We start from the raw sequence: 7,937 nt of genomic DNA on the forward strand, positions 1-7,937 counted from the left end.
TTGGGTCAAATTCAGGTCTACTAATTAATCTCACACTACCTTTGAATCTGGTCTCAGAATTTCAATCTAATTTCCCTTTCTAATGACTATCGGGGTCCCTGGGCTACCTGGGTATTAGTTTAACTAACTCTTATGCATCTTTATATATCCAGAATTATATTCCTCTTTTCCATAAACTCAGAATGCTAGAAAGTTGCAGCTTCTATCATATTTCATGGATTGGGAGAGTAATTTCCTTGAAGATAACATTTCTTCCCAAACTCCTATACTTTTTTAGAACTGTTAAAGCTCTTCTAGTTCATGTACCAGGGTATATCTTAAAACCTTTCAACAAATGTCTCTTCATTTCATCTAGAAGAACTCCATTCCTAGAGTTTCATGTTCTACTTTATGTAGGCCAAAAAAGGGTTGGGTGTTCCAAACTAATTAAAGCATTATCAGGCAGCCCAGTTAGCTCTTCTCTCTACAATTAATCCTCCACTCTGACTATCCTTAGAGGCAACTGAAGTCTATCCTCTCACTATTAAATCAATTTTGTAGACCCCACCAATTCATAGACCCCCTGTTACCAATCCTATTACAAGACATTCTCTTAGGATCTGGAACTCCATTAAAGGGGTGGTCTCGCGAAACAAAGTGGGGTTATACACTTCCGTATGGCCATATTAATGCACTTTGTAATATACATTGTGCATTAAATATGAGCCATACAGAAGTTATTCACTTACCTGCTCCGTTGCTAGCGTCCTCGTCTCCATGGTTCCGTCTAAATTCGCCGGCAGCTTGCTTTTTTAGACGCGCTTGCGCAGTCCGGTCTTCTCCATTCAGCACGAGCCGCTTCAGTGTGCTCCCCGCTACAGCTCTTCTGCGCATGCGCAGACGAGCTGTCACTGCTCGGGAGCGCGCTGGAGCGGCCATTCTGTACCTTCCTCTGTTAGAGGAAGGTGCAGAAACTGGAGCTGCCCAGCGGAGAAGCCCAGCCCAGCAGCCCCGAGAAGCGTCCCAGGTAAGTGATGGGTCGGGGGGGGCTGCCGCTGCGTCGGGCTGCGCCGGGGGAACTAGCGCTGCGCCGGGGGGGGGGCTGTCGCTGCGCCGGGGGGGGGCTGTCGCTGCGCCGGGGGGGGCTGTCGCTGTGATGGGGGAACTAGCGCTAGGCCGGGGGGGCTGTCGCTGCGCCGGGGGGGCTGCCGATGTGATGGGGGAACTAGCGCTAGGCCGGGGGGGCTGTCGCTGCGCCGGGGGGGCTGCCGATGTGATGGGGGAACTAGCGCTAGGCCGGGGGGGCTGCCGCTGTGATGGGGGGGCTGTCGCTGCGCCGGGGGGGCTGCCGCTGCGCCGGGGGGGCTGCCGATGTGATGGGGGAACTAGCGCTAGGCCGGGGGGGCTGTCGCTGCGCCGGGGGGGCTGCCGATGTGATGGGGGAACTAGCGCTAGGCCGGGGGGGCTGCCGCTGTGATGGGGGGGGCTGTCGCTGCGCCGGGGGGGCTGCCGCTGCGCCGGGGGGGCTGCCGATGTGATGGGGGAACTAGCGCTAGGCCGGGGGGGCTGCCGCTGTGATGGGGGGGGCTGTCGCTGCGCCGGGGGGGCTGCCGCTGTGATGGGGGGGGCTGTCGCTGCGCCGGGGGGGCTGCCGATGTGATGGGGGAACTAGCGCTAGGCCGGGGGGGCTGCCGCTGTGATGGGGGGGGCTGTCGCTGCGCCGGGGGGGCTGCCGCTGTGATGGGGGGGGGGCTGCGCCGGTTACCTTCTGCCTGGCGGTGGGTGACTGGTCGGCGGCTGCGGGGCGTCCGGTCGGCGGCTGCTTGGCGTCCGGTTGCCATGGAGACACAGCTGGCAGCGTCTCGGGAGCGCGCACGTCGGGCTGCAGCGAGCGACGGGGAAAGAGCCGGCGGCCATCTTGGGGAAACTTTTATAAGTTGCTGAAACGCTGGAACGGTAAGTAGAAACCAGCTAGGAAAGTAATTTACAGGGGGGCTGTAGAGGAAGGTGCAGAAACTGGAGCTGCCCAGCGGAGAAGCCCAGCCCAGCAGCCCCGAGAAGCGTCCCAGGTAAGTGATGGGTCGGGGGGGGCTGCCGCTGCGTCGGGCTGCGCCGGGGGAACTAGCGCTGCGCCGGGGGGGGGCTGTCGCTGCGCCGGGGGGGGCTGTCGCTGCGCCGGGGGGGGGCTGTCGCTGTGATGGGGGAACTAGCGCTAGGCCGGGGGGGCTGTCGCTGCGCCGGGGGGGCTGCCGATGTGATGGGGGAACTAGCGCTAGGCCGGGGGGGCTGTCGCTGCGCCGGGGGGGCTGCCGATGTGATGGGGGAACTAGCGCTAGGCCGGGGGGGCTGCCGCTGTGATGGGGGGGCTGTCGCTGCGCCGGGGGGGCTGCCGCTGCGCCGGGGGGGCTGCCGATGTGATGGGGGAACTAGCGCTAGGCCGGGGGGGCTGTCGCTGTGATGGGGGGGGCTGTCGCTGCGCCGGGGGGGCTGCCGCTGTGATGGGGGGGGCTGTCGCTGCGCCGGGGGGGCTGCCGATGTGATGGGGGAACTAGCGCTAGGCCGGGGGGGCTGCCGCTGTGATGGGGGGGGCTGTCGCTGCGCCGGGGGGGCTGCCGCTGTGATGGGGGGGGGGCTGCGCCGGTTACCTTCTGCCTGGCGGTGGGTGACTGGTCGGCGGCTGCGGGGCGTCCGGTCGGCGGCTGCTTGGCGTCCGGTTGCCATGGAGACACAGCTGGCAGCGTCTCGGGAGCGCGCACGTCGGGCTGCAGCGAGCGACGGGGAAAGAGCCGGCGGCCATCTTGGGGAAACTTTTATAAGTTGCTGAAACGCTGGAACGGTAAGTAGAAACCAGCTAGGAAAGTAATTTACAGGGGGGCTTAGTAATGTATGTTTAATTAGGGGGACTGGGCCAAAAAAAAAATCACTGCTTCCTCGAGACATCTCCTTTAAGTAATCAGGGAACCTGATCTCTCCCCATTTGCCCCTTTTGCAATTTTTACAAAATCCCGTTTTCTTCAGATAATGACTCACCCCTATCCTTTAAAATCTGGTCAGATAAAGGCCTCATCAAAATATATAATTTGCTTTAATTTACCACCCTTCAAAAAAACTTTTATTTGCCATCCTCTGAAATAATCTAATACTCACAACTCAAGCACTTTATATCCTACCTCCTTAAGAAAACAAAATCCCCACTGACTCTTACCTAGAGAGGAGTGAGCACCAAAATGCTCGGGTGCTCATTACTTGAGTCAAACTTTTCGTAATGCTCGAGAGCTCGTTTTGAGTAACGAACCCCATTGAAGTCAATGGGGGACTCGAGCATTTTTCAAGCTGACCGATGCTCCGCATGGGGGAGGTTGTGAGAAACACCTGAAAACATGAGAAAGTCATGGAAACACCACAGAAACAGATAGGGAACGGCAGGGGCAGCATGCATGGGTGCATCTGAGGCACCCTGGTCCCACTATTAAGCCAAATTGGGGGCAAGAGCCTGGCGGTCACCCCCCTAACAATTTACTTGGAACAGACCATCATTAGCAAGGCACACGTGCTGGCACATCCTAGCTAAGCACCACACTAGCTGCAACCAAAGCCAATCACCACCTGTGAGTGACACCGCTGCCTCTTCTGCTGGGTTACATGCTGGCATTGTTGTCCAACCCCCCGCATGAGCCTGCGTCCACAGGGCACACAAATTTTTCCCTGTGCAGCGTTCAGCTGCCCTCATGCCACACTCTTGCTTCATAGCCACATGACCCTCATGTCAATTTATAAGTGCGTCTGCGATGAGGAGAAACCGGAGACACACACTGCAGAGGGTTGGCAGGGCCAGGCAGTGACCCTCTTTGAAAGTGTGGGCAACAGCCCACAATGCTGATGAGAACTGATGATGCATTGATATCCGATCATAATTCCAATTCCATGCCACCTCCGTCACAAAATTGTCAGGAGCCACAAACGAGGGTATGAAGGGGACTCAGGTGTCAGCACTTCTACACATACTAACACCAAAGATTGGTTTGAAGCAGAAGGTGTCGCCAAAGTAACCACCACAGATATACAGTGACCCTGTGAAAGTCTCATGAAATCCGTTATGCTTCCTGTGAATGCTCCAATCCAGTATCTCAGATAACTGTGGTAATTTGTAGCACGAGAGATAATACATGTCGACCAGCGCAGATCCCCAGACCCCAAGCAGGAGGAGGAAGTGGCATAATAAACCCGAGAAACCATGACCGAGGTAGGACCCGCAATACTCTGTGTGGGAAGCACGTGAGCGGGCCCAGGGTCAAGCTTGGTCCCAGCCTCCACCTTGTGTGACCCTAGGTGCCGTGAGTTACATAGCTATGGGAAATCCATGTGTCCCCACACACTTCATTCTGTGTAGGTGTCAGATAGCAGAACACCGCAATGGGAAATCTTTGTGCACCCACAGCATAGGCGAGCCCCTGCAACCCAGGGACAGTATTAAACAGGAAGAAATCTGAGTGCCCACACATGGCAGAGTTTCACCCCGCCCAGGACCTCGACCCACACTTCTGCCCTAGTCATTCAGTGTATTTGTACCAGATAGGTAAAACACTGCAATGGGAAAGCCGTCTGCACCCTACCCAAGTCAGTCAGTGTACTTGTGTCAGGTAGGTAAAACACCGCAATGGGAAGCTTTGTGCACCCACAGCATAGGCGAGCCCATGAAACTCAAAGACAGTATTACACATGAAGAAATCAGAGTGTCCACACATGGCAGAGTTTCTCCCCACCCAGGACCTCGACCCACACTTCTGCCCTAGTCATTCAGTGTATTTGTACCAGATAGGTAAAACACCGCAATGAGAAAGCCGTCTGCACCCTACCCAAGTCAGTCAGTGTATTTGTGTCAGGTAGGTAAAACACCGCAATGGCAAACCTTTGTGCACCCACAGTATAGGCAGACCCCTGAAACATTTCTGTAGCAAGAGTATAGACGGACCCCGCAAACCTTTCAGTAGCAAGAGTATGGGCAAACCCCGGAAAACTTTCAGTAGCAAGTGTATAGGGGGACCCCTCAAACCTTTCGGTATCAAGTGTATAGGCGGACCCCTGAAACATTTCTGTAGCAAGAGTATAGCCGAACCCCTTAAACCTTTTAGTAGCAAGTGAATAGGTGAACCCCTAAAACATTTGTGTAGCAAGAGTATAGGCGAATCCCTAAAACTATTCCGTTGTAAGAGTATAGGCGAACCCCTCGAACCTTTTAATATCAAGTGTATAGGCAGACCCCTGAAACATCTCTGTAGCAAGTGTATAGGCGAATCCCTGAAACTTCTCTGTTGCAAGAGAATAGGCGAACCCCTCAAACCTTTTAGTATCAAGTGTATAGGCGGACCCCGGAAACATTTCAGTAGCAAGAGTATAGGCGGACCCCTCAAACCTTTCAGTAGCAAGATTATAGGCGAATCCCTGAAACTTTTCCGTTGCAAGAGTATAGACGAACCCCTCAAACCTTTTAGTAGCAAGTGTATAAGCGGACCCCTGAAACTTTTCTGTTGCAAAAGTATAGGCGGACCCCTCAAACCTTTTAGTAGCAAGTGTATAGGCGAACCCCTCAAACCTTTCAGTATCAAGTGTATAGGCGGACCCCCGAAACATTTCAGTAGCAAGAGTATAGGTGGACCCCTCAAACCTTTCAGTAGCAAGAGTATAGGCGGACCCCTGAAACATTTCTGTAGCAAGAGTACAGGCGAACCCCTTAAACCTTTTAGTAGCAAGTGTATAGGCGAACCCCTAAAACATTTCTGTAGCAAGAGTATAGGCAAATACCTGAAACATTTCCGTTGCAAGAGTATAGGCGAACCCCTCAAACCCTTTAATATCAAGTGTATAGGCGGACACCTGAAACATCTCTGTAGCAAGTGTATAGGCGAATCCCTGAAACTTCTCTGTTGCAAGAGAATAGGCGAACCCCTCAAACCTTTCAGTAGCAAGAGTATAGGCGAACCCCTGAAACATTTCTGTAGCAAGAGTACAGGCAAACCCCTCAAACCTTTCAGAAGCAAGTGTATAGGTGGACCTCTGAAACATTTCTGTAGCAAGAGTATAGGCGAACCCCTTAAACCTTTTAGTAGCAAGTGTATAAGCGAACCCCTCAAACCTTTCAGTATCAAGTGTATAGGTGGGCCCCCGAAACATTTCTGTAGCAAGAGAATAGGCGAACCCCTCAAACCTTTCAGTAGCAAGTGTATAGGCGGACCCCTGAAACATCTCTGTAGCAAGTGTATAGGCGAACCCCTTAAACTTCTCTGTTGCAAGAGAATAGGCGAACCCCTCAAACCTTTCAGTAGCAAGAGTATAGGCGAACCCCTGAAACATTTCTGTAGCAAGAGTACAGGCAAACCCCTCAAACCTTTCAGGAGCAAGTGTATAGGCGGACCCCTGAAACATTTCTGCAGCAAGAATATAGGCGAACCCCTTAAACCTTTTAGTAGCAAGTGTATAGGCGAATCCCTGAAACATTTCCGTTGCAAGAGTATAGGCGAACCCCTCAAACCCTTTAATATCAAGTGTATAGGCGGACCCCGGAAACATTTCAGTAGCAAGAGTATAGGCGAACCCCTCAAACCTTTCAGTAGCAAGATTATAGGCGAATCCCTAAAACTTTTCTGTTACAAAAGTATAGGCGGACCCCTCAAACCTTTTAGTAGCAAGTGTATAGGCAAACCCCTTAAACCTTTCAGTATCAAGTGTATAGGCGGACCCCCGAAACATTTCAGTAGCAAGAGTATAGGCGAACCCCTGAAATATTTCTGTAGCAAGAGTATAGGTGAACCCCTCAAAACATTCAGTAGCAAGTGTATAGGTGGACCCCCGAAACATTTCTGTAGCAAGAGTACAGGCAAACCCCTCAAACCTTTCAGAAGCAAGAGTACAGGCGAACCCCTTAAACCTTTTAGTAGCAAGTGTATAGGCGAACCCCTAAAACATTTCTGTAGCAAGAGTATAGGCAAATACCTGAAACATTTCCGTTGCAAGAGTATAGGCGAACCCCTCAAACCCTTTAATATCAAGTGTATAGGCGGACACCTGAAACATCTCTGTAGCAAGTGTATAGGCGAATCCCTGAAACTTCTCTGTTGCAAGAGAATAGGCGAACCCCTCAAACCTTTCAGTAGCAAGAGTATAGGCGAACCCCTGAAACATTTCTGTAGCAAGAGTACAGGCAAACCCCTCAAACCTTTCAGAAGCAAGTGTATAGGTGGACCTCTGAAACATTTCTGTAGCAAGAGTATAGGCGAACCCCTTAAACCTTTTAGTAGCAAGTGTATAAGCGAACCCCTCAAACCTTTCAGTATCAAGTGTACAGGTGGGCCCCCGAAACATTTCTGTAGCAAGAGAATAGGCGAACCCCTCAAACCTTTCAGTAGCAAGTGTATAGGCGAACCCCTGAAATATTTCTGTAGCAAGAGTATAGGTGAACCCCTCAAAACATTCAGTAGCAAGTGTATAGGTGGACCCCTGAAACATTTCTGTAGCAAGAGTACAGGCAAACCCCTCAAACCTTTCAGAAGCAAGTGTATAGGTGGACCCCTGAAACATTTCTGTAGCAAGAATAAAGGCAAACCCCTCAAACCTTTCAGTAGCAAGAGTATAGGCGGACCCCTGGAACATTTCTGTAGCAAGAGTACAGGTGAACCCCTGAAACATTTCTGTAGCAAGAGTATAGGCGAACCCCTCAAACCTTTCAGTAGCAAGTGTATAGGCAGACCCCTGAAACATTTCTGTAGCAAGAGTATATGCGAACCCCTGAAAAATTTGTTTACCAAGACTATAGGCGAAGCCCAGAAAAATTAGTTGGCTAAAAGTGTAGGCAAACCCCTGAAACATTGGTATACCAAGAGTATAGGCGAACACCTCAAAAAATTTGTTTACCAAGAGCATAGGCGAAGCCCGGAAAAATTAGTTGGCTAAGAGTATAGGCA

This window comes from Eleutherodactylus coqui, chromosome 1, assembly GCF_035609145.1.
Source record: "Eleutherodactylus coqui strain aEleCoq1 chromosome 1, aEleCoq1.hap1, whole genome shotgun sequence".
Lineage (NCBI taxonomy): Eukaryota > Metazoa > Chordata > Amphibia > Anura > Eleutherodactylidae > Eleutherodactylus > Eleutherodactylus coqui.